Source organism: Mustela nigripes, chromosome 9 (genome assembly GCF_022355385.1).
Source record: "Mustela nigripes isolate SB6536 chromosome 9, MUSNIG.SB6536, whole genome shotgun sequence".
Lineage (NCBI taxonomy): Eukaryota > Metazoa > Chordata > Mammalia > Carnivora > Mustelidae > Mustela > Mustela nigripes.
The window spans coordinates 11,315,736-11,343,141 of record NC_081565.1 but is presented as its reverse complement, the minus strand read 5'-3'; the positions used below and the strand labels follow the sequence as shown (position 1 = coordinate 11,343,141).

General features: G+C 39.7%; 1 protein-coding gene across 3 annotated transcripts in view; it reads right to left on the bottom strand.

The window, feature by feature from the left end:
• Positions 1 to 27,065, bottom strand: part of STRBP (spermatid perinuclear RNA binding protein) — a 146,157-nt gene extending 119,092 nt beyond the window's left edge. Inside the window, exon 1 of one of the 3 annotated variants that reach the window (XM_059410851.1) lies at positions 26,911 to 27,065. The gene's annotated coding sequence lies outside the window, so the exon portion shown is untranslated. The remainder of the gene's footprint in view (positions 1 to 26,910) is intronic. The other 2 variants (XM_059410849.1, XM_059410850.1) reach the window with 2 other exon arrangements.
• Positions 27,066 to 27,406: the final 341 nt, after the last annotated feature.

Genomic DNA, 27,406 nt, shown 5'->3' with positions numbered 1-27,406 from the left:
GAGCAGGGTAATAATAATGATTATCACCTACAATTTACTGAATGCCTCACATTCAGTAATGTCTATGCTATTCTTTAGCCAGAGCAGGGTAATAATAATGATTATCACCTACAATTTACTGAATGCCTCACATTCAGTAATGTCAATAATGTCTAGGAAACTAGACACTATGCATAAATAATTTGTAATGGAAACTTGTGAAATATGTGATAAATACAAATTACTAAATGAGACATTTGAATTTATGAACCATGTTATTAAAATGAGTATCTGCAATAAATGAGTATTAGCCATCTCATATAAGAATGAGTATATTGTCATTAGAGTTGAAGCAACCCAAGTCTTCATCTTTATAGCAGCCTTAAGAGGCAAGCAGAGTGGATACAGGTTCAAAGGGACTCAACCAAGTTCACAAGGCGATTAAGTGACAGAGCCCACATTCAAACCAGGTCTTCTGAGTAAAAAGCTCATTGCCTTTCTATCACACCTTATTCTGTTACCTGGATTTGTTCTTCTCCCCTGCCTACTTAAGTCCTACTTATTCTTCAAGCCCCAACTCCTCCAAGAAATCCTCCTCTGCTACTGTCACTTACCCATTAGTATTCTTTTTCGCCTCTTTCCATCACAGTACAATGAAAGTATGATCTACATGTCACACTTCTTTTGTTGTCACCCCCAATTTTAGCATTATGCTAGACCCAAGTAGTTACTCAACTGCTTACCATGTATATCCTTTTTTTAAATTATTATATTCAGTCAGCCAACACACAGTACATCATTAGTTGTTGCCATAGTGTTCAACAATTCATTAGTTGCTTGTAACACCCAGTGCTCATCACAACACATGCAAGTATATGCTTTTATACACATATATACATATGTGTATAGTCCTGCCATACAGACTGTAAACATATCCTACCACTGTGCCTCTAAAATACATCCTGAATCCCTTCCCAACATTATCTTTCATCTAAAATGAAATAACCTCCTAATTCATCTTCCTACTTTTATTCTGGCCCCTATATACAATCCTTTCTCCATACAACTGAGTCATCATTTAAAACATCAACACTTTTCACTCCCCTATTCAAAATCTTCCAACGTTTTGTCATCATTCTCAGAAAAAAATCATACTCCTCACCCTGACTTATAAAGTACTAGGTGATCTGGCCCTGCCTACTTCACCGAATTCCTCTGAAACTGTACCTCTCCCTCTCTCTCCACCCACCCTCTTCTCTTTCCCTCTTGCTCATTACACTCCAATCGCTCTTTTTAGTTCCTCCCACATACCAGTTATGTCCTTGGACTGCACTAAGCTGTTTGCACTGACCAGAGTAGTCTTCTCCCCCTTTTCTTCCTAAGGCCAACTCTTTCTTAACATTCACATCTAACCATAAGTGACATCTCTTCAGAGGCTTTCCCTGATCATCCAGTCAAGTAGTCACCCTACCACCATCAGTCCATTTTAATTCTCCACATAGCACTTAACTGATGTATTTCTTGATTACTTGCTTACCATTTCCCCACAGGAACATAAAGTCAATGACAGTAGGGACCTTGTCTGTCTCATTTACCACTGTACTCCAATGTCTAGAACTACCTAGCCTACACTAGATAACTCAAAGAATGCTGAGTGAATATATAACAGCATAAATGAACAACTACTTCCACTTCCTTTGCTCTGTTAATGGTGTTTTTATAGCACCAAAAGGGGAGTGGGACATAAAAAATTAACACTTTATTAGTTATAAACAAATCTCTGCCTGATTTAAGGAGTTTGTATACTTTCTCTATAGAACTATTTCTCTCTAATCTCATTCCAATCTACTGAAATCCACAGTAAAGATAACCATAGTAAAGCTATCAATTCTCCCCAAACTGATCCACAGATTTAATGAAATTCCTATCAAGGTTATTTTTAGAGACAAACTTACTCCAAGATTTGGACTATTCTAGAATATGGAAAAGCACAAGACCTAGAATTGCTAAAACAATTTTGAAAAAGAGTAAGAGGGGAGGAGTCACTCCAACCAATTTAAAGACTTCTTATAAGCTATAGTAATACACATAGATCAATGGAACAGAGTAGAAAATCCAGAAACAGATCCATACAAACATGTCCAATTGGGTTTTGACAAAGGTGCAAAAACAATTCAACAGAGAAAGCAACTCAAAGGAGGAAGGATAGCATTTACAACAAATGACGCTGCAGAAACTGGACATCCAAAGGCCAAAAGAAAAAAAAAGAAAAGAAAGAACTGTGATCTAAACCTCACATGTTATACAAAACAAAACAAAACGAAACAACAACAACAACAACAACAACAAAAAAAAAAAACCTGAGTCAAAATGGATCACGGACTTAAAACTATAAAAACTTTCAAGAAAAAAATCACAGGAGAAAATCTTCAGGACATAGAGCTAGGTCAAAATGTCTTGGAGTTGACATGAAGAGTAACATCCATAAAAGGAAAATTTGATCAACTAGACCTCATCAAAATTAAAACTTTTAATCTATGAAACACCCAATTAAGAAGATAAAGGGATAAGCTAGGGGTCCTAGGTGGCTCATTCGCTTAAGGGTCTGACTCTTGATTTCAGCTTAGTTCATACACCAGGGTTGTGAGATCAAGCCCCGTGTTGGGCTTTGTGCTCAGCAGGGAGTCTGCTTGAGATTTCTCTCTCTCCCACTCCCTCGCCACTTTCCCCGCTCGCACACTCTCTCCCTCTTTCTGAAATAAATAAATCTTTTTAAAAAGAAGAAGAAGGAGAAAAAGGGAGAAACTAAAGACTGGGAGAAAATATCTGTAAGTCAAATATCCAGTAAGACTTATATCTAGGATAAAGTACTCTCAAAAATCAACAGTAAAATAAGTGATCCAATTAGAAAGTGGGCAAAAGATGCAAACACTTCACTGTAAAGGACATACAGAAGACAAGCACATGAAAAAGATATTCAGTATCACTGGCCATCAGAGAAATACAAATTAAAACCACAATGAAAAATCACTATATATTAATCTAAATGGCTAAAATAAAAAATAATTCATTGCTGAAGGGAATGAAAAATAGTACTTAAGAAAACCATCGGGCAGTTTCTCACAAAGCTAAGCATAGTCTTATCGTACTAGGTATTTACCCAAATGAGTTGAAAACTTATGTCTACACAAATACCTACACATGATACCTGCACACAAATGTTTAGCGCAGTTTTATTCTTAATTTCCCAAAACTGAAAGCAACCAAGATGCCTTTCGTTAAGTGAATAAACTACAATATATCCATCCATACAGTGAAATATTATTCAGCAATTTTTAAAATGAGACATCAAAAAAAACAAAAAGAGCCATCAAACAACCAAAAGACATGGAGGAACTTTAAATGCAGTGAAGGAAGCCTACCTGAAAAGGCTACATGCATATAATTCCAATTATATGACATTCAGAAAAAGATGACTGGTTGCCAGGGGCTGGGGTGCGATGAATAGGTAGGGTACAGGAGATTTTTTTTAGGACAGTGAAACTATTATATACGATCATGCAACAGTGGATACAAACACACTTGTCAAAACCCACAGAATGTACAACACAGAGTGAAACCTATAGACTTTAGCAAATTATAATGTACCAATACTGATCCATCAATTTTAACAAATTTACCATACTAACACAAGATGTTAATAAAAGGGGAAAGTGAAGGAGAAAGGTCTTTATGGGAACTCTGTATTATCTGTTCAACTTTCTATAAATCTGAAACTACTCTAAATAAAAAAGCTTATTATTTTTTCTTAAAGAACAGTGATAACATCAAATGCTGGTGAAGATACGGAGAAACTGAACCACTCATACATCGCTGTGTGGGATGTAAAGTGCTGCAGCCTCTCTGAAAAAGTACAGCAGTGACTTAGAAAATTAAACTGGCATTTACCATTCAATCAAGCAATTGCACTGTTGGGCATTAATCCCAGAAACAGGAAAATTTATGACCACACAAAAGCCTGTATGCTAATGTTCAAATCAGCTTTATTGATAATAGCCAAAAACTGAAAACAATCCAAATATCCTTCAACAGATGAAACAAACTGTGACACACCTACCTACCATGAAATACTATTTGGCTATAAAAAGAAAAAAAGCTATTGATACATGCAACAACTTGGATATCTCAATGGAATTATGCTAAGAGGAAAAAGCCAATCTTAAAAGTTTACATATTATATGATTCCATTTATGACATTCTTGAAATGACAAAATTATAGAGAAATTATTATTGGATATTTCTTACAATAGCAAGTGATCCTACAATTATTTCAAAATAAGTTTTTTAAGCTCCAAAGATAAAGATATAATTACCCTTCAAAGTCAAGAATTTCCCCTTGGGTGGGCAGACAAATCTTGCAAAGCAGTAGGGTCTCAGCTTCAAATACGCACTAAGAATCACCTCTAAAAACCCTCATGTTTAGGAAGCATCCTAAACCAACTCAACTAGAGCCCCTCCAGGTGAAACCCAGGCATCTGTATTTTTTAGGCTCTCAGATAGTTACAATGTACAATCAAGACTGAGAATCAGTATCCTCCAGAGCAAGATTCTTTTTATTTTTTTAAAGATTTTGTTTATTGATTTGACAGAGAGACAGAGAGCATGAGTAGGCAGAGCAGCAGGGAGAGGGACAGAGAGAAGCAGGCTCTCCACTGAGCAGGGAGCCAGATGCGGGGCTCGATCCCAGGAGCTTGAGATCATGACCTGAGCCGAAGGCAGCCGCCCAAGTGACTAAGCCACCCAGGCACCCTGCAAGAGTCTTTTTAAAGGCAACCTGTTGATGAACATGCCAAGATTATTAAGAAGCATTAACGATTTGGCCATTAACCATTTGCTAAAATATTAGCTACAAAAATCATTTCACTGATAAATGGAAACTTTAACTCAAATCTCACCCACCTTCCAGAAATAAGCGTCAAAAAATCAACTCAAGAAAGACAACAGTTTACAACAGTTAAACTCCATTGTCAAGTAGAAACATTATTTAAGTCAGAAGTTGAATACTAGCTTCGTTTTTATCTGTGAAATTTCTCTAACTATAAAAATGGAACTAATTAATCTGGCTTTCTAAAATCTTTCAAACCAGAAGTTTACCATATTCCTTTGGATTTAACCTAAAATCAAAAGGAAGTTTATAAAATAATCTCACGACTTTCAAGAATTTAATTACCTCCACATAAACCATGAGAACAAGGTAGAAAACATGAAGCATTTCAAATGAAGTGCTTTCCTACCTGGATGTGAAGCCGCAGCAGTGGCAACAGCATAAAAACTGGTTTTAAAACTAAATGTCATGCAGGAACACTAAACACACCCAAACAAACCCACATACCACATAATTCAACGTATCTGGACAGCCATGGCTAAGAAATAGAATAACAGGATACTGCAAAGATTTGGCAGACCGATGTGAAAAGATTCATATTTTCTTTGTCTTTAACCATGCCTGTTAACATTACCAAAGTAGTTTTTTGGTTTTAGGTTTGTTTGGAGGTTTATTTAGAGGAGGGAAGGTAATTATACTATATAAATTATTAATTCACAATATTCTCAGCCCAGAAAAATTAAGAAAACATGGACACTATAACTGAAGAGAATTCGACAGTTGTTAGTTGCTTAAAACATTAAAGTGATAAGGTCATTTTTAAATATGTGTAATCTTTTTACAAGTTCAGAAGAACCACAAATTATGGTGCTACAAACCACCAGCTATTCAAAAGAAAATTGTAGCTTATAAAATACTGGCTAACTGCCAGTACAAATGAATTATTTTTCTCACACAAGCTTTGTAAGCCACAATACTCTTTCAAAAGTGACTATAACCATATTATTCAAGCAGAGAGTAATGTATCAGACAGTAAAGGTAGGTCAATTCTTGGCCTAAAACAAGCTGTAAAAGCCCACAAACTGTTCTTCACCAATAAAATACAATGTCACCTTGGAAAAAAAAGAGATCTTGAAAATTTTAATTTATTTCTATTTTACCATGATTTCATCAAGCAATTAAGTAATCAAATGACTAACTCATTAAAAAAAAAAAAAACCATGGAATCCAAACACAAACCAAATACATGTAAAAAGGGAGAATAATTACCATCCAACTCCCCTCAGTGACACATGCACGCGCGCACACACACACACACACACACAAATACACACAAACCTGTTCTTTGAAAAGTAGCTAAATCCCCACTATATCCCAAAAATATTTTCTTCAACTTACTGCCCAAATGGAAAAGTAGAAGATAACACCTTGGAGACAGATAAGGATTCAAATCCCAGCTATACAACTTAACTAGTAAGAACCTTGAGCAGCTAACCATTGCCAGCCTCATTTTTCCCATTATAAAATGGAAACACCAATTCTCAACTCATAGTGAGACTTACAAAGATCTAAAGAGGCAATGCATGTAAAGCACCTAGCACAGTGCCTGAAACACAATAAAAAGGATTCCACACACAGAGACCAAAACAGCTGAATAACTACCACTCAACAAATGAACGTCAGAAATGGACTAAGTTAAATGTCTTATCAAACTTGTACATGAGAGATAAATCCGAGTTGAATAGACTGTAACAACAGCAACAACAATAATAATAGCTACTACGAGTGCCTTCTAGCACAAGGCACTTTATAAATTAAAAAAAAAAATCTTTAAAACAAGGGTGCCTGGGTGGCTCCGTTGGTCGGGCATTTGCTTGTGGCTCAGGTCACGATCCCAGGGTCCTGGAATTGAGACCCACATCGGGCCAGGGAGCCTGCTTCTTCCTCTCCCTCTGCCAATCCCTCTGCTTGTGCTCTCTCTCAAATAAATAAGATCTTTAGAAAAAAATCTTTATAACAATCCAATAAGGAAATAACCAAGCACAAGGTATACACAGGTACTTTAGGAAGCATTAAAATATTTCTACAAAGTCTTGAGTGGAGATATTTACACTCTGTATATAACTATATTTGTATATATTTTTCCCTAAAGAAAAAGGATCTGAGTATTTTATATTCTATTTTGAGCATGTATACATATTTTCTAATATGTGCAAGTAACATATTACTCATATGTATGTGTTCTGGGCAGATTTTACTTAATCTTGTTTTCTTATCTACCAAATAGTGACAGTGTTTTGGTAAGATGTTTGACAGATCTATCCTACACACAACACAATGAATTAGCCTAAAAAAAAAGCAAGTAAGAATCTATTAAAAATACTAGAAACCATACAATCCTACAAAACAGGACAACAATGTAAAAATAAAAATATAAAGTGCAACTTTATTTTGCAAGCCTAGATTAATTATTCTATATGAATTTTCCAGTCTAGCCTAACTGACATAATGACTTTCTGAACAAGCATTGCAGTTTTCTTTCATAAAGACAATGGCCTCCTCTCTCCACCTATTTAAAATACACTTTACCCAGCACTGTATGTCACACTTGTTACCAGAGAACACTGTATTAATTATTTTTTCATAAAATTATGTCTTACCTCTCCGGCTAGACTGTAAACTACTGAAAAGGAAGCCTTTTTCATAATGCATATCTTTGGTAGCACCTCAACACAGTATCTTGTCTATAAAAAGCACTCAAATGTTCAATGACCAACTCACTGCATTTCAAAATTAGGCTATGTTTTATTTCAAAGAGTAAGATGGTTTCTAAGCCTAGGGCTTGTACAACAATCCATTCCATTATAATTACCAGATAATCCGTTATTAAAGCTACATACAGTCTGCAAGCCTGGTCACTACCTTTAGTTAGTTAACCTTTAGTTAATCTAACTCCCTGGTTCTCTAATCGTGATCCAGGACCTCTAGGGGTATTCAGGATTCCTTCAGGGGTGTACAAAGCCAGAAGTATTTTCAAAGTAGTAGCAAGGCATTATGTGCCTTTTGAAGTCCCTCTCATGAACGTAGCTTTCCAGAGACTACATAATGTGTGGAGATATATAATGAAATGTGTCACATTTGGAAGCTCAACATAATTCAGTGAACCAACACCTTCCAAATGACCAACATATGATATTATGAAATCATGCAGGGATAAAAGATTCACTTTCAAAATGCAACAAACTACTGCATTTTGACTTAACAGAATATGAAAGTGCACCGATCTGGCTTCAGATTCCTTCAAGAAACTATCATTTGTCAAGTTCTGGTGTAGTATCAAAGAATATCCACAATTATCTGAAAAGGCTATTAAAATACTCCTCCCCTTTTCCAATTTCAAATCTTGTGAAGCCTAATTTTCTTCTTTATATACTTCAATCAGAATAACATAACACAATAGGCTAAAGGCAGCAACAGCTATCAGAACCCAGGTGTCTTCTATTAAGCTACATATTAATGAGATTTGCAAAAATGTAAAGCAATGTCACTCATCTCACTAAATTTTTTTGTTGTCGAAATTCTTTTACATTAAAAACCTATCATTTGTAGAAGGTGAGTGAAATGGGTAGATACTGGTCAATGGATACAAAGTTGTACTTACGTGGATGAGTAAGTCTAGATATCTAATGTAAAACATGATAGCTACAGTTAATAATACTGTTTTGGATACTGGAAATTTGATCAGAGTAGATTTTAGGTGCTCTCACTGCCCCCCACTCCCCACACACATAACTATGAGAGAGAGATGTTAATTAGGCTAACTGTTGTAACCATTCTCTAAGTGTGTTTATCAAAACATTATGTTGTACCTCCAAAATATATACAAATTTTTTTAAAAAGGAGGTCATCAAACAACATCTACTATATGAAAGAGAGAAAGAATTTATAATCATATAAAAATAGTTATAGAAGAATACATGCTAAACCTTTGACTGCAGGGGTGGAATGAGTATATGACAGGAATGAAATAATTTCATTTTTTGATTCTATATTATTTAACTGTACATGTACTACTTTTGTAATTTGAAACAAAAAATTAGAAAACTAAGATCTTAAAATATATATTTATATACATATTTGTACATAATTTGTATTAACATACAATGGTTACTATTTTTTTTTAAAGATTTTATGTATTTATTTGACAGAGAGAAATCACAAGTAGATGGAGAGGCAGGCAGAGAGAGAGAGGGAAGCAGGCTCTCTGCAGAGCAGAGAGCCCGATGCGGGACTCAATCCCAGGACCCTGAGATCATGACCTGAGCCGAAGGCAGCAGCTTAACCCACTGAGCCACCCAGGCGCCCCCAATGGTTACTATTTTAAATGAATACATATGTAAATATTATCTGATATAATTTCTAATAACCCAAATATCAACAGCTATAACACATAAACAGGGATCTTTGGCATCCTCAATAATCTCTGAAGAGTGCAGAGTACTACTGAGTTTAAAACTACAGAGTTAGGCTTGCCTAACTAAATGTACACTGATTTGGGTGTTCCTCACACTAGCTCCATTTCATTTGAGAAATGCAAAGATTTCCCAGAAAAGAACTATGACAACAACTGTACAACTTGGAGCACTATTCTCTAAGCTCTTGATGCATGTTTTGCACTTGTTTTGCAATAAGCAGTCCTCCTACAATGAGCAACTACTTAGATTTTCAGTGAAAGGATTTGGCAAAAACATCAACCATTCTCATTGATTCCCATTTCATAAAGAAAAATCACTTAGCCATATGACCTGTTTTAAGTAATCAAGAAAAACAGTACAACATAACAGACAGCATTTATTGAGGCCATAACATATGTCAGGCACTATACACTATACTTTACTTCTATTATCTCAAATCCTTACAATCCTGCAAACAACATACAACAGAGCAGCAAACAGACTCAGATGCACTTGTCAAAGGTCACACAGTTAATAAATGGTGGAACAGGGACTCAGAACCAGGACTGTGTGACTCCAAAGTCCAGTGCTCTCTCCACTCTACCAGGTTAGCTTCATAACCCCAGATTGGAAATTAGTCCCGTCGCTTATTCTGTGTCCTTGAGCAAGTCACAATTTTCTCTCAGCCAGTTTTCTCATCTACAAGAGGGTTAGTCTAGCTGATCTCCAAAGTCCCCTCCACAGCTAATATTCTTGGATTATGATTCATCACAACTTCAACCCTAAAGTTTTAGAGTAAAAGGTCCTCTGTATCCTTTTCTGAACAGATTAAGGGAAGCGATACAAATAATGGGGAAGTAATGAGCAAAATTTATAGACCAGGATATAGCTCTTCATGCTTTAATATTAATAATTATCATAAAATATACTATAAACACTAAGTGGGCACTCTGTACTTCTTTCATTCCAGGTAACCAGAGCTTCCTTCTTTGACAAAAGTTTGGGCATTCTGCCAGCAGACATCTCTGAAGGTGGTAAGAACCTGTTAGCATGCAACACAGAAACACCTAACTGAAGGATTGCTATGGGAAGCAAATGCCTCATCATTAACCTCTATAGGAAGCACCATCTATTCTTTGAGGCAAATTATACAATAATCAATGGAGATATTTGCCAAGCATTTCTGAGAAAAGAAGGGCAAACTACAGGAACTAGTGAAAACTGACACACGGCACTTCCACACACACACAAAGAAACAAAAAATCCAAGAAGAAATGTATTGATTGCAGGACAGTGTACATTAGGAGATGAGGTTTTACCCTACTTGCATACATTAATATTTGTCTAGGCTACCAAAATTTAAGACTTCTTCCTGCAACAGTTACAAACTGAACACAATTTAGTATGTGCCAGACACTGTGCTGAGCCCCTGTGAGATATTGCTCTCTAATCCTATTTTACACGATTGTAGATATTATATTCATTTTAAAAGGTGAAAGGTCTTACAGATAGTAAGTGGCAGAGAAAGGATTTGAAAATAAACCTGACCAATCCAAGGCCTGTGTTCTCTACAACATATTTTGGCTGGTTCCAGAGTGAATCAAACCTCATCTCTAGGTCAAACCAGAAAAATAATGTGTAATGTTTGAGCCAAGATACAAGGGCATTTTAAAATTTTTAAATAAAGTTTTTAAAAACTTGAAATCCATTTATGGAAGTACCTACTATTTAGATATTAGCAAAAGTCACAAGGTCACTGCCAAAAATCTATACTTTTTTGGATAACTATCAATACACTTAAAGTCAGGACATCTCAGGTGGCTGCTGTTGCTACAGCTTACATTCCTGCTATGCTCACATTACCTAAAAAAATCTCTTTGTCTAAGTAGCCAGGAAGCTATCTTTTACTTACATTTCTTTTAGCCTAAACCTAACACAGTGAACCAAATTACTCCAGAAGTCACGTCATTCAAAACACAGTAGAAAATGGCAAGGGGGGCGAGGGCTTGACTGGCTTAGTCGGTGGAGCATGAGTCTTAATCTCGGGGTTGTGGGTTCGAGGCCCAGACTGGGTGTAGAGATTACTTAAAAATTAAAATCTTAAAAAAGGAGAAAAAAAGGAAAATGACAAGGTTTACCAGATGACTTACTAGCCACTTTAAAAGAATGACTGAAAACTGGCCTATTAAAGTCCTTTCAAACTTTAAAAAAGCTAAAAGGGTTTTCTTCATTGGGGCAAAAGTATAACAACAAAATCCTTCAAAACACACAATCTGAATTATTCCTCATTGAAAATAAAGTATCTTATCTAAGATACTTTTTTTAAAAAAAATATTTTATTTATTTATTTGACAGACAGCGATCACAAGTAGGCAGAGAGGCAGGCAGATAGAGAGGGGGAAGCAGGCTCCACACTGAGTACAGAACCCGATGGCGGAGCTCGATCCCAGGACCCCAAGATCATGACCTGAGCCGAAGGCAGAGGCTTAACCCACTGAGCCATCCAGGTGCCTCCTAAGATGCTTTTTAAAAGTATCTTAAAATGGGAAATCAATGGAGTTCCAATACTGTTAAGACTAATCATTAACTACTCAGCAAATCAACTTATGATTTTAAAATAATGAGCAGGGAAAGAAAGAATTTCTAAAAACAAAATCTCAGAAGCTACACACTTTTTTCTAATTGCTTATAATGTTCATTAAAGAGTTCCAAAGGTTATTTCATATTTTGCTTCTCTCATATGGAATACAGATCACAAGGGGTTAGGAGAAGTGGCGATACGTCAAACTCAACCTCCTTCCCTTATACACTATCCTGCTAAAACAGTACCAGGTCCCCCATACAAGATGATCCCTTCCATTTGTCGCTTTTGCCTGTCTACTCCCAAATTTAGTAAAGAGAACACCCAACTCTTGGAATCAAATAGACATGGATTTGAATATCAGGTTCACATCTTACCAATTAAGTGATTCTGAACTTACTCAACAAGCCTCCATTTTCTTCCTTTTTTTTTTTTTAAGGTTTTATTTGAGAGAGAGAAAAAGAGAGAGCACGCACACAAGCAGGCAGAGGGGTAGAAAGAGAAGCAAGATCTCCACTGAGCTGGGAGCCCAACATGAGGTTCGATCCCAGAACCCTGGGATCATGACCCGAGCTGAAGGCAGACATTCGGCCGATGGAGCCACCCAGGTGCCCCAAGCCCCAATCTTCTTATCTGAACTAGAGCAACCACTTTAAAAGGCTAGTGTGAAGATTAGTCATAACATGCATAATGTATACCTACTCTTAGTATTGTTAATCATTACATGTCTGACACTTTCTTTTTTATGTTGTCATTATAAGTGTAATGCATCCACTACTAATTAATGTAAGAGGATTCACTTTAATTCTCCCTGGCAAACCAGAGACGGGGAGCAAAGCGCTAAGAGTGACCACTAGTACCAAACCTGCTACAGTCAACCTTGTCAGAGTAAAGATTTTTATTTTAATTGTTTAAAGATTTTTAATTGCTTAAATAATCTTCAAACTGCTTAATGGGTCAAGGGGTTTCACTTTGGAGTGATGGAAACGTTTTGGAACTAGAAAGGGTCGTGGTTGCCAGACAATGTGAATGTACTAAATGCCACGGAACTGTTCAGTTTAAAATGGTTAATTTAAAAAAAAATTAATTTTCAGAGGGAATGAGGAAAAAAGTAGCATAATTATTCCTACTGAACATCATTAGATGCCAGCAATGTGACCAGTTAAGCTGAGTTTATTTGAGGTTTTCTGGTCCACATTTCCAAAACAGCCTGGAGGTGGAGAAATCCACTTCACACCCCAACTATGCCACTAGTTATGTGTGTGATTCTGGCCAAGTCCCTTACCACTCAGGATATATCCTGAATTCTTCATCTGTCAAAGAACAAAGTGGGGCTAAAGGAACATAAAAGGTTTCTCAAAGATGCTATACTTTATATTCTTAGCAAACCAATTATGTGAAATAAAATTATCCAGATTAAAAAAAAAAAGTTTAACTACAATATATGCTAAATCTGACCAATTAAAAGCCACCACATGTCCACTGAACTTAAAATGTGTTATCCTACATAAGAAAATTTTCTCATTTCAGGGTGACTGGGTCCTACTGACTCCTATTTACTGGTAACAAAAACCAATTCTATAATGACAGTGCCCAAATCATATTCACTGACATTATGATCTAAGGACAAAGGAAAAGACTTAATTCAGATACAACTAATGAGGTAAGCTCAAGGTCACCATTATAAGCCAAGTTGGTGAACTACAAGTTTTTAACTAATAAACTCAAGGATGTCTTTTTATCCAACTTAAGTATAAAAATATAAGTATAATGCATCATTAGACAGCCTATAAATAAAATTACATACATTAATCAACATTATTTTGCAAATATGTCTTTTTTCCTATAAATGACCTTCAGATTAAAAACTCCTCCTGCTATACAGCTCTGAAAAGTTTTTAAATCTAAAGGAATCTTATTCTGTTCTTGAATATGCCTGGAAGAGAAGCTAAATCCTCTGGTATCTTCTGGTATTTTGTTAAGTGTAGGTTGTTAAAGACATGTTTTGGCAACTAACACCTTAACTACCATTAATTAGGGTGGAAGGTTGTCTTCCTCCACTGTGCTTCTAAATCCTAAGGGGAAGGAGAGGGAGTTTGGCATGAGCATTCAAACCTGATAACTCAACCGGATCTCAACATAGTGACGGAAGGGACTAGTTGGGAACTCTGATCTGTTGTTTTGCTTTTTAATATTTTGTTTATTTGAGAGAGCAGAGGGAGAGAGAGCACATGAGTGGGGGAAGCAGTAGAGGGAGAAGCAGGCTCCCCTGTGAGCAGGGAGCCAGATGTGGGGCTGGATCCAGGACCCTGGGATCATGATCTGGGCCAAAAGCAGACACTCACCAACTGAGCCACCCAGGTACCCCTCATCAGTTGTTTCCAAAAGGGTGGAACAGACAGAGTTAGATATCCATAGCCCATGAAGCAATAAAGGAAAGCTCAAAGGATGACATCTAAGTTGTAACAAACTGCTGAGAACATAAAATGTTTTACAATCTAGAGCAACTTATTTAACAAACTTTATTGAAACAGTGGAGACATTTACAAATCCAAAGAAAAGTCTGGAGGGCCTTACCAGAGGTTTCCAAATCAATTATCTAGATTCAGACCTCAGTAACCGATTCAGCAATCACATCTCTTTCTGGCAGTTAGTATCAAAATGAAAGCATAAAGCCACAGATGCACATCCTTTCTAAACATTCCTAATTTTCTTTTTATCAAAACAATCATCACCTGAATGTCACCACCACACTTGCAAATTCAGTACCAAAACTAAACTAAACTTGCCTCCTGATGCCACTGTCGGATTCCCTAACCAAGGCACCAAGGCTGCCCAATCAACCTGGCTTGAAACCTGTAGACATGTCATTCAGCCCTCACATTCAGTTTCAAGGCATCCCTTCCATTCCTGTTTCCACAACTTTTATCGCTTTTTTTCTTCAAACAATACAATACAATACAAAGTACAATAGCATCTTAATCAGTGTATGCATTTCTGCCTCTCTTTTCACATAAAGTTACCAAATTCATAAATATAGCCCTAATAATACCATCCCTCCACTGTTGCTTAAAAACCTTTCACTGAAGCCTCACTGTCAACAGAGTAAAAACGGAGTTCCTCACCTTTGCATTCCAGGCCTTCCATCATCAGTGGCTCCAACATTCTTACCATTTCCTTTGATATTCTCTCACCTTTAACTACTGAACCACTTATTCTTTCTCAAAGAAATCTTGAGCATTCTTATTTTGCTAATGCAATTTCCTCCATATGCAATTCTCTTCCCTATTTTCTCATTACCTAATCCTACTCATTTTCCATGGCTCAGTACAGATGTACGTATCACATTCTCTCTGAAGTCTCTCTCTTATCCCTCTTAGCTAGAAATAATATCTTGCTCTTCTGAACTCTTAAGGTCTTACCTAAAAAAAAAAAAAAAAAAACAGACACACACACATACAAACATGTACATACACACACGCGCACATGCACACACACACACACATCATCTATCTCAATAGAATGTAAGCTCTTGAAGGTCAGGGTCTATGTATACTTTATTCTTGTATCCCCCCCCCATCCAACTAGCACACTGCATAATATTCAAAATTATGATGAATTAATAAAACCAACAGCAGTCTTTGAAAGAATACTCATTAAGAAGAAAGACACATCATAAAGACCTCAAGGTACAGAGTATTCCACAGAAAAAACTGAAATTCCAACTATAGCATCTTTACCAAGAAACAGACTATAACTAATAAAAAAATATTCATTCAACAAATAGTCAACAACCTTAGTCCCAGGTACTGTTCTAGGTGCTTAGAATCTGCACAATACAAAACCAGTATTAATCCTTACCTTTATGGAGCTTATACTCTAGTAAAGGTAAAAGGGCAATACACAAAATAAGCAAAATATAAGTTAAATCGTTTAAATGGTAATGAGAAAAGGAAGGTGGAAAAGGCTGGGAAGGGCCAGAAATGGAGGAGCTGCCATTTTAACAGGGTAGAAAGGGAAGGCCTCACCAGAAAAGACCTAAAAAGGATGGAGCAATCATATATCTGAGTAACAGCATTCTACACAGGGCAAACAGCAAGTGCAAAGGACCTAAGACAGAAATACATGCCTGTCACATTAAAAAAAATAGCAAGGAGGACACTTTTCTGTGTCCAAAAAGTAGGAGGAGATTAAATCAGAGAAGAAAAGGGTATCTGATCACAAAAGACCTTAACAGGACGTAGCTTTTTATTCTGAGCAAGACAGTGTTCTGACCAGAAAGAGACAAAATCTGACTTACCTTTTTTTTTTATTTTTTTTTTTTTTTTTTTTTTAAGATTTAGTTTATTTATTTGACAGACAGAGATCACAAGTAGGCAGAGAGGCAGGCAGAGAGAAGGAGAGGGAAGCAGGCTCCTTGCTGAGCAGAGAGCCCGATGTGAGGCTCATGACCTGAGCCGAAGGCAGAGGCTTTAACCACTGAGCCACCCAGGCGCCCCCTAACTTACCTTTTTAAAAGGATCATTCTTTTTTTTTTTTTTTTTTTAAAGATTTTATTTATTTACTTGAGAGAGAGACAGTGAGAGAGAGCATGAACGAGGAGAAGGTCAGAGAGAGAAGCAGACTCCCCATGGAGCTGGGAGTCCGATGCGGGACTCGATCCCGGGACTCCAGGATCATGACCTGAGCTGAAGGCAGTCGTCCAACCAACTGAGCCACCCAGGCGTCCCTAAAAGGATCATTCTTGCTATGGGATTGAGAACAGAATATGAAGGGGCAAAGAGCAAAAAAGGGCTACTGCAATAATTCACAAGAACTGATGTAAACTTAAATCAGTAGAAATGATGAAAAATGGTCAGAGTCTGGATGTATTTTGAAGGCAGAATTGGCAAGATTTCCTGATGGGTCAGATGTAGTGTATGAGAGAGAGTCAAAGACAACTCTTTTGGCCTGAGCAACTAAAAAGATGGAGGAAGTTGCTATTAACTAAAACATGGAGGGGTACCTGGGTGGCTCAGTGGGTTAAGCCTCTGCCTTCACCTCAGGTCATGATCTCAGGGTCCTGGGATCAAGCCCTGTAACGGGCTCTCAGCTCAGCAGGGAGCCTGCTTCCCCCTCCCTCTCAGCCTGCCTCTCTGCCTACTTGTGATCTGTCAAATAAATAAAATCTTTTTAAAAAAGAGAAAAACAAAACAAAACAAAAAAACCCATGGAATACCACAAGAGGGGCAGATGAAAGAGGGGGCAGGGTAACGATCAGGAGTTTGGTTTGGGGCAAGTTTAGTTTGAGATGCCAATAAAATATGTAAGTGGAGATGTCAATCAATATAGGCAGTAGGACAAACAAGTCTGGAGTTTCAGAGATACACAGTAATAAAGCCAGGAGATTGGATGAGATCACTGGGGGAATGAGAATGAAGAGCAGAGATCCCAGGTGGTCCAATATTAAGAGGTATAGTTATGAAGAAGAACCAACAAAGGAGAAGCCAAGGAGACAGGAGGAAACCAACAGAATATGGTATCCCAGAAACCAGAGCATAAAGTATTTCAAGGAAAGAGACATCCACTGCACCAAATGCTGCTAACAGGTTAAGAATTAAAATTGGTGGTTTCAACAAGAGCAGTTTCAGTAATTAAGTTGAAAGTCTCTTATTGTAGGTTCAGGAGAGAACAGGAGAACTGAAAATGAGTAGAAACAACTTTTCCAAGAAGTTGAGAAACTGGGTTGCATCTAGAAGAAATAGCGTGGTCAAGAAAGCATTGTTTAAAAAAAAGAATACATGAAATAACAGCATGTGTGTGCTGACTAGAATGAGCCACTAGGCAGGAGAATAATGATTTAGCAGAAGAGAGGGGGAGAACAGACATGATTTCAACTGTGACAGAATTTCACTAAAAGAGTCAAACAGCCCAATGAAGAGAAATTTCACTAGCTTAGTGGACAGTCATTTCAGGGCACTGTTATTCTTTGTGATACTAAAGAAGGAAGGAGGGCGGCCCATAATCCTAATTCACATGCCATAGGATTTACTGAGAACATTCATGTTAGGCCTTTTGTATGTTATTTCATTTAAGCTCAAAATAACTTCATGAGGTATTATCTTTATGCTACAGATAAGGAACCAGAAGCTCAGAGAGAGCAAGTAATTTGATTAACACACAAAGCTAGTGAGTGGTAGAGCTATATTTCAAATCCAGCTCCTCCTGAGCATTAGATAAGGAATTATAGTTAATTTAGACAGTTTTGTGGTTGTATCTTTTTTTAGGTTCCCACCTGTTAGAAATACTGAAGTATTTATGGATGAAAGTATATGATGCCTAAGATTTACTGTAAATATTTCAACAAAAATAACAGAAAGTAATTCTGAGTGAGGGGTAGATGAAACAAAAGCAGCAAAATGCTGGTAACTGCTGAAGCTAGTTGACGGGTACGTGAAAGTTCATTGTACTGTTCTCTTTCATGTACATTTGAACATGCCATGATAAAAAAAATTAGAATTCAGGTCCTCTGAGTCAAATTTTTCTCATTACTTCAAAGTATGCCCTTAATTTCTCTTCAATCCTCCCTTCAAAAAAAAAAAACTGTTCCATGTTTCACAGCTTACAAACAGCTTTCTTTTCTTCTTTAATCCTCACCATAACTGTAATTTAGGGGGTTTATTCCAATTTTATACATAAGGAGTGAGATCTACAACTAGGAAATAACAGGATCAGACGTCAAAGCCAAGTCTTCTGGTGCCAACAACATTGTACTACCCAGTACAGCAGTCTGGGTTGCACACAGGATCATCTCAGGGAATAACCTAAAAGGAGAGTACACCCAAGGGCTAGCCCTCTTCTTCAGGTTCACTACTGCATAATCCTGGGCCCCAAATCTCCTATGAAGGCCATGCATTACTGCAGGCAGTCTTTGAAAAGCCTTGCACTCAAAGCTTGACTGAAACAAGCAGATTTCAAATTTGCCCAGACATCAACCTTCCTGCCCAAATTTGGGAACCAAAAGGAACCTCTTTAGGGGTGTTCTGAAAGTCTGCCTATCTCTGCTCTAGAGTCAACTCCGTGCCTCCATTTCTCTAAATGTAATGCTCTCCTGTTCACCTACATTATACTCCCAGAGGGATCAAAGTCCAGGTATGCAAACCGTGGGCTCTAGAAATAAAGACTACTACTAAACAATAATACTGACCAAAAGCCAGTTTTGAAGATTTTATTTTTAAGTAATCTCTACACCCAACATGGGGCTGGAACTTAACAACCCTGATGTCAAGAGTCACCTGCTCTAGCCACTAAGCCAGCCAGGTGCCCCTCAAAAGCCAATTTTGTAGAACTCCACAACATTTACCACAAAGCTGGCATTTCAAAGAGCATCAGTTAATATTTATCTTTAAGATACCATCTTTTTAAAAATCTCATCACTAATATGTTTGATATCTGTCCTTCCATACTAACCTTGACATTAAAAGCTTATGTACAGAGGCACCTCGGTGGTTCAGTTGGTTAAGCGACTGCCTTTGGCTCAGGTCATGATCCAGGAGTCCCAGGATTGTGTCCTGCATTGGGCTCCCTCCTCAGCAGGGAGTCTGCTTCTCCCTCTGACCCTCTCCCCCTCATTTTCTCTGTCTCTCTCTCTCAGTAAATAAAATCGTTAAAAAAAAAAAAAAAAAAAAAAAAAAAAGCTTATTTACAGCTTACTTCAAAAACAACTGAAAGTATGCATACCAAAGGCTCCAAACATTATTCCCTCCAGCCGCTACCCTACATTATCAAGATTGCAACACCTTTCCCCTCTAGTTCACTAACTTTGCTAACTAAAAATGAATTGTCCAGAGTTAAGACAAGAGCTACCCAATACCCTATACTTCATTAGGTAAAAACGTAGGTTGTCTAAGTTGTACAAAAGCCTATGATTAGATGCAATATTTAACGAGTTTTAGATTTACTTGGAATTATAACTACCATAAGAATAAACTGCCTCTATCTTAACTGTTAGAAACAAACCACCTCTTTACGAGGTCACTACCTAGGTAACCAAAATTATAGACTCCATTTATACATTAAGGGCCAATCTATCAAGGGAAGGATCTATTCTTTACTCAAAACAGTGTTATAGAGCCCTACTAAGAAATCTTGGGTCTTGGGGCACCTGGGTGGCTCAGTGGGTTAAGGCCTCTGGCTTGGGCTCAGGTCATGATCCCAGCGTCCTGGGATCAAGCCCCGCATCAGGCTCTCTGCTCACCCGGAGGCCTGCTTCCCTTCCTCTCTCTCTGCTTGCCTCTCTACCTACTTGTGATCTCTGTCTGTCAAATAAATAAATAAATACATAAAATCTTTAAAAAAAAAAAAAAAGAAAAGAAAAAGAAATCTTAGGTCCAGCACAAAATGTGCCTTTGAGCCTAAGTCAATGCATGTTTGCTGAATTAAACTAGTAGAATAGGTAAGTGTAATTTAAAAAAAAAAAAAATCTAAACAGAGTCTTTACGGACAATTACTATTTGCTTTATGTCAAGTATGAATATGGTTAAATTCATACTTGATTTATGTCTATAGTATTAACATGGTTAAATTCAATTTATAAACAAATTGCTGATCTGCCTAATAGGATATTGTGAAAAGTGCTGGTACCTGGAAAACTGCAAAGAACAGGAAATTCTGCAGGTGCAGTAAGAAACTACATCTTATCCATGACCCAGAAACACCTCTGAATTTATTACACAACCTGCTGCAGAACTCACTCTTCAAATGGAAATGAACCATGAAGTCACACTATGCAAGGCTGTGATTTTATTGATATAATCAACTATACCCTTTCGAGTTGTGCTAAAGTTAACTCAAGAAAGCAGATGTTCGACACAGTGTTAGTTATCTCAGAAGAGAATTTTAATATCAAATAACTGAAATTTAGGATGGCATTCATTCACTCAGCAACACATATATATGGAATGTCTTTTGTGAGACAGATACCCATACTTCTCAAAAAGGATGTACTTCAAGGACCCTTAAAACAAGAAATACATTAAATTAGGCATGAAAGGGACGCCTGGGTGGCTCAGTTGGTTAAGCAGCTGCCTTCGGCTCAGGTCATGATCCCAGCGTCCTGGGATCGAGTCCCACATCGGGCTCCTTGCTCAGCCGGGAGCCTGCTTCTCCCTCTGCCTCTGCCTGCCATTCTGTCTGCCTGTGCTTGCTCTCTCCCTCTGATAAATGAATAAAATCTTAAAAAAAAATGTTTAAAAAAAAAAATAAAAAAAAAAAAATAAAATAAAATAAATTAGGCATGAAAGTGACAAATCAGGTCATGTGGTTACCTCATTATTGAGTGCAAGACCTAAAAGTTACAGACTTGCAGATCTTTCAGACTTAAACCATTTAAATATTTATATTACCACTAATCTGGCCTCATCACTTTATTCTTTTCTGTTTCAACTGACATATAAATTTAACTTACATTTCTCAATAAAGGTTTCTAAAATTAGACTGGATGAAGCCTCTCATAATTACCTGTCAGAAACAGTTTTTCTACAGCTGAACAAATTTTTTAAAACAACCAATTTTCCAATAAAATCTATATAAAACAAATGAAAACAAAAAAGCAATAAGATGGGTAACGGAGGTCCAAACATGTTATACAAGAGAATATAAACTATTAAGAATAGATCAGAACCTGGTCAACTCAACTGGTAGAGCAAGTGGCTCTTGATCTCAGGGCTGTGGGTTCGAGCCCCACATTGGGTATGGAGATTACTTAAAAATCAAATCTTTAGGGGTGCCTAGGTGGCTCAGTGGGTAAGGCCTCTGCCTTCCGCTCTGGTCATGATCTCAGGATCCTGGGACAAGCCCCACATCGGGATCTCTGCTCAGCGGGGAGCCTGCTTCCCCACCCCTCTGCCTGCCTCTCTGCTTGTGATATCTCTCTCTGTCAAATAAATAAATAAAATCTTAAAAAAAAATCTCTAAAGGGGCGCCTGAGTGGCTCAGTCAGTTGGACATCCAACTCTTTCAGCTCAGGTCATGATCTCAGGGTCTTGAGATCAACATGTCGGGTTTCCCACTCAGTGGGGAGTCTTCTATTTGACATTCTCTCTCCCTTTCTTTCTGCCCCACCCCTCCACTTGCTAGCTTTTTCTCCCCTGCCAAAATAAATAAATCAATCTTTAAAATAAAATAAAATCTTTAAAAAAAAAAAAAATCAGCTAGCACAAAAGACTACTATCAGGGCTGGGTATTACCAAGCTCAAGCAAATTAATGCCCAAAAAGCAACTGACTATTTACATTTTTGCAATATCAATCATAACCAGCATACAGAGGCTTTCTACAACTAATAAACATTTTAAAAGCATTTCAACATCATTCTTCCTCAAATAGAGCATAACCTGTCAACAGGCTTGGAAATGTCAACAGGATGGGTATGAGAACTAAAATTTTAAAAAGGAAAAAATACTCAATAATCTAAGGGAGGAGGTTTAATGCCTCTAGAAGAAGGATAGCTCTATTCTTCTGTTCAAGTCACTTAGAATTAGTTGATTTTCTGAAAAATACACAGGAAAATGTATTGTATTTATTATTCCTGATTTAGGAAGTGAATTCACTGAGTGAGAGAAGTACTCATCTCGGGAAATTCATGCTTATAAGTAATCTCAGGCTACAGCCACAATGCAGAATGTTTCTCACAATCTTCTGCTCATACTCAAGAATTCAAATCAGCACCAACACTCAACTACAGAAATGAGTCAGAAAAGATAAGCAGACAGTAGAGCAAAGAATGAAGAAACTTCAATTTGCAGACACCTCTGACATTTAGAGAAGTTTCATCTCTATCCAAGTTTCCCACTATAAATTAACTCACCTAATGCCAAATTCCGAAGCACCAATTATTATTTGACCGAGACAGAGAAAAAAGGAGCTATCTCCATATTTACATAGTTCTAATCTTCCTGAAAGACTTATACTTCTTTTATATAAACCATCTCAATTCTCATGGGAAGTAGACAGAGTCAGGTTTCTTGGAGGAGAAACAAGCACAAAGGGATTAAGTATCTTGTCTAGCAAGTCACCAGTGAAAATAAAACCAGACCCAATTATTTAGTCTACAAAGTCTAAATAACCTGCTTTCCTTGGTTCATAAACTTAGGACAATATTTTCAAGTGCCTACCAACTATCCCAAACCATACAATTTCACGGAACAATACATATAACCAGAACACTCCCAGAATTGAGTTTTCTGAGCAAGAAAATACTGCTTGCCCCAAATCAATAAAATGAACTAACACAATGGACTTTAAAAATTCAAGGAGGAAACAATAGCCATATCGGAGAGAATTTTCAAAGGTTACTCTATTCATTTTATATGATACTGCTCAAATTCTCTGCCAGGGAGCCAAAGGGGCCAAACATGCCCTTATAATCATATCCTACACATATATCAAGTCTCAAAATACTGCAAAGAATTTCAATGAAAGGCATAGTGTCCTTTAAAAACCTTTCCCTCCAAAAATAAAATCTTATAGCAATGCCTTCAGAACATTATTTTGTTGCCTTCATGATGCACTTTAAATTTGATTTTAAAAATCAGCTTCCAGTTTACTTTTTAAATATTTATATTTACAGATTCAGATTATTTAAAATGTGTTGTTCTGGGGCGCCTGGGTGGATCAGTGGGTTAGAGCCTCTGCCTTTGGCTCAAGTCATGATCCCAGGGTCCTGGGATCAAGCCCCACATCAAGCTCTCTGCTCGGCAGGGAGCCTGCTTCCTCCTCTCTCTCCTCCTGCTGCTCTGTGACCTCTGTCTGTCAAATAAATAAATAAAATCTTTAAAAATAAATAAATAAAATGTGTTGTTCTGCTCAGCCTCCATTATGTTTAGGCAAGATTCTCACTTCCACTCAAACTTATTATTTGAAGCTACAACGGCCACATTAAGATACTTCCTAAATTGACAAAAGGAGAAAACAAATCAAACCAGAAAGCTTCCCAAAGTATCAAAGCATACCTTTTATTTGAAACCACACAGGTACTACATAACACACTACATGAAGCCCACAAAGAGATAATTGAAGCTATTTCTGCAACATGAAATAATTTTTTTGCAAAATCTGACAAGACTGAATTTTTGACTGTCAAAAGGGAAATCGTTTCCCAAGATTGTAGAAAACCCTGCTTACTACGGCAGTCTCAAAGCAGTTTCCTTAATCCTTCCAAATCCCAAAGAATCTAACACAAGCCACAGAACACTGAATGAGAACCGCACTGAAATATATGTGCTCAAACCCCTGAAGGTTATTTCCTATGTGTCTGGCAAGCTGATTGGTCGTTATGTCCTCACAACCCCAAAAGTCTTCCTCAATAAAGTTAACGCTACACTCCCTAACTCAAATCAAAATACCAGAAAATCCAAAAGCCTCCAACCAAATTATTACTTGAACTATTTGGGAGAAAAAGCCAACAACCCAGGATCAGTTACTTTTACCCTGAAAGAGAGTTAAAGAATCGCAGATCTCCATTCCTGCCACTTTTAGGAGCTGGATGTACATTACCTCTGTCTGCCTCTAGCATGGGACTCAGATATTACATCACTCAAACAAAGCCCGAAAACTGCCCCATTACCCAGAAAGCACCAGGGTAGCTGAGACACTGCACTAAGGTATTCCTTCCTCTCTGATACACAGCCCTCGAATGGCACGGACACTGGGCCCAGCTCTCTTGCAGTATCTTCAAAAAGGCATCTGCCCTGCACCTGCTGCAATCCTATTTCTATTCACTTGTGGTGCAATCCACACAACCCTGTGTGGCTCTTCTATATGCACACTTGTCAGCGCAATGCAATAGGACAATATTCTACCACATACCTCCTCCAACTTGGGAGTGTGTACTACTCAGCTCTACCCTGTCCCTTCCCCATTCATAGGGTTCTGGAACTAAAATCTGGCTTCTTGATTTTTCTGATCCTAGAGGCATGAACTTTCAAATATATACAGGGTTTAATGTCCTCTGTTTTTCATTAGCATCATTCCAGAATCCACATACACTGGCCATACACACTCTTCAGTTCTTCTACGTCCAGAATATAATCCCCTCTTCAGTTTGATTTTGGCTTTTGTTTTTTCAACTTCTGCACTCTGCCTTTTATTTCCAGTGACCTAAAACTTTTGAACCCCTTAATCTCTCGGGACTCAAAGTTTTCCAATCTCACCCCACTCTTCAGCACCCTGCTCCTTCCATTCTCTTTTAAGCAACCTGTTTTCCTAACTCTCTCCAGCCTGAATAGTCATTTCCTGCCGCTAAACCTGGACAACCTGCTTCCTCCACCATCACCCCAATCCAATACACAACCTATCCCTTTCTAGTCACAGACACATTCACGCACCTCCCTACCTTGCCCTTCTCTTACTCCGTTATATACTGTGCATTATTCTATGTCCGCTACCCAAAAATATCCTGTTTTCCCCCATTCTTCCCTCTCTTCCTTGCCTATCCCCCACCAGACAAAATCTAGCACCCCAAGCTATGTTTCCATCCCTCTACATACTGTATGTACCCCAGACCTGACCTGCATCCCTCCCCTTCCAAACCATCCCTTACTACCTCCCTCTACTGATTTCCCTTCACACACGTACCACCCCCACTTCTTCTCCCTAACTCCCCTCCACACTTCCTGCCCCCAAAACATTTCCTTCCATCTGTTTTCATACCTCAGCTGCCACTCCAATAATATTTTCCTCACCCCTTACACCTCTGGCCCTCTACCTCACACATACTCCACTCCACCCGTTCCCTGCAATGTCTCCCCAACCCCAAAGTTTCCTCATTTCACTCAAGTCTGCTATCCGCTAAATACACTGCACACCTCCTGTCCATCGCCACCACCCTACTCCACTGTCCTCACTTCTCTCCTACTCTGGCCCTGCTCCAATCACCTTCCTCCCCCCCCCCCCCCCCCCCCATACAGTTCTCCCCTGAGCACCACTCGCCAGTGAGACACCTGTCTTCTCCCCCGCCCCACATGTCCGCCCTTTGCGTGTCCCACCTATCCAGTCTCAACACTATTCCTGCTTCCTTCTTGTCTTCCCTACACACCTCCTGGCCAGACGCAAACCTCACATCCTTCACCGGTCTCCTGAAACCTCTAGGCCTACCCTCACACACACCTCCTCCCTGCAAGCCTCCATTTCCCTCACCATCACTCCAGAGACCCCTAGACACCTCCGTCCCTCTCTCCCCATCACACTTCCCCCTACCTGCACACCTGCCTCCACATTTCCCTTCCCATTTGTCCCGTGGCCTTCCATAAATCTGCCCCCACGCCTTGCCCCTCACACGCAGCCCCGACCGGGACATCCGCTTCTTCCACTCCTCCCTCGAGTCCCTAATTTCCTCCCTCCATTCCCATCACGCTGGCCTCTACCCTCCCCAAAGCCTCCCTCACACCCTCCTGAACCCCCAAAGGCTGCCCCCACCCGCCTGAATGCCCTCCCCATCCCTCTCGCACTCCCCCTGGCCCCACTGGGCGCCCGAACCTGCTCGAAGGCCCTCCCGCTCCGTTGGGCCGGATCCCTCCACCCTTCATTCTCCCCCAAGTCTGCCCACACCCTCCGCCAGCACCCCCAAGGCTCGCTCACAACCCCTGCCCCCAATGTCCTCCAACACCTGCCCAGAGCCCCTCGCCTTCCATCCTACCGAGACCCCCGGCGCCGGGTCCCCCCCAACACTGCCCACGCCCTCCCCTCACTCGGGGCCGGGACCCCGTCCCCCACGAAGGTGAGGAAGGCTGCACGCTGCCCTTGCCCGAAACGGCCGGGGCACCGCAGCGGCGGCCACAATGCCAGAGCCACGGGGGCCGGGATTGCTCCCTGCTCTCCGCCCGGGCCGCCGCGGCCGGCGCCGCCGCTGCTAAGGACGCACAACAAACAATGCGGGGCCCGGGCCGGCTCCGCCAACCGCCTCAACCGCCGCCTAAACCGCCGCCCGCCCGGGACGGCCCGCCGCGCAGGCGCCTACCCCACCGCCGCAGCCTACCCGCGCCGCCGCGCTCTGCCCGCGCCCGGTCCCCGCTCCCGCTCCGCCGCCGCCGCCACCTCGTCCGTCCGCGTCTCCGGCTCCTCAGCCCAGCGGCGGCGGCTGCGGCGGCTGCTGCCCTGGTGGCGCTCGCGGCTCCCGTCTCCGCTTCGGCGGCGGCGGCGGCGGCGAGCACGTGACGCCGCCCAGCGCGCCCATTGGCCGATCCGGGGGGCGGGCCCGCGGCTGCTGGGGAACGGAAAGCCCGCCCCCTCGCTCGCCGCGCTCCCCTTCCACGCGCACTCTGCCGTACCTGAGAGCGCCGGCCAGCGCCCGCCGGCGCCGTGCCGCGCCGCCGCCTGCGCCAACTGCGCACCTGGGAGCGCGCAGGGACCACACGCTGGTGGAGGCCGCATGCACCTGCGAGCGGACGCTTACGTAAGCTGCGTCCCCGCCTTTCTCCAGGCGCCAGGCCCCCGCCCGCTGCAGCACCTGAGCCCCGCTGCGCTAGCAGCGT